Below are 744 nucleotides of genomic sequence, written 5' to 3'. Positions count from 1 at the left end.
AGACAATGTAGAGTTGCGGTTGGGAAATGTGAAACTCGTGGTTGGAAACGGCCGACCTCCTCTTTTACTGTATATGGAGGCTAACTACTACAAAATAATTACTACGGCCTCAAAAGGGATTCTGTCACTTGAGCATAAATATATGTTGTTTTAGGATACTTCCATAAATGACTTATACTGCTGTTTTCTCAGCAAGACAGTCTCTGTTTTAATGATGGTGGTGGAGAGCGCCCATGAAGCATAGCATAATTCCCATCAAACCAGAAAACTGTCGTAACTTGAATGGAATCGTCAGCATTTGTTATGTTTCGTCGCTAACTTGTTCAGGTTTTTCCTTTAATCTGTCCCTCACCTGTAGCTAAATATATTTTTAGAAAGGATTTTTACAAAGAAAATGTTTGCAAAATGCAAATTCGACGCTGCAGTGTGGAGTCTGTGTTTTTTCAACCTAAACAGCTAATGCACCAACTGTACAGATGTTAGCTTGTTAGCAATATATGCGCCAGCTGTTATGTGTGGAGTGTACACTATCTGTGTGTGTTTGTGTTCAGTTCAGATTCTGACTGATTTCAAAATTCAACAGAAACTTGTTGTTTTCTTTTAGCTTCTCTTCTTTCTCCTTTTCTCTCTGTCTATTCATGATATTGAGTCGTAAAACCTCAATTTTTTCACCCAAAGTAGAAAAAGATTTAAGTTGCACAGACATATCTTTGTCACAATTTGTCCTTCTGTCTCTCTATGATC

The sequence above is a fragment of the Thunnus thynnus genome, chromosome 9 (assembly GCF_963924715.1).
Source record: "Thunnus thynnus chromosome 9, fThuThy2.1, whole genome shotgun sequence".
NCBI classification, from domain to species: Eukaryota; Metazoa; Chordata; class Actinopteri; order Scombriformes; family Scombridae; genus Thunnus; species Thunnus thynnus.
The sequence above is the reverse complement of the archived record's forward strand: the minus strand, read 5'-3'. Positions refer to the sequence as shown.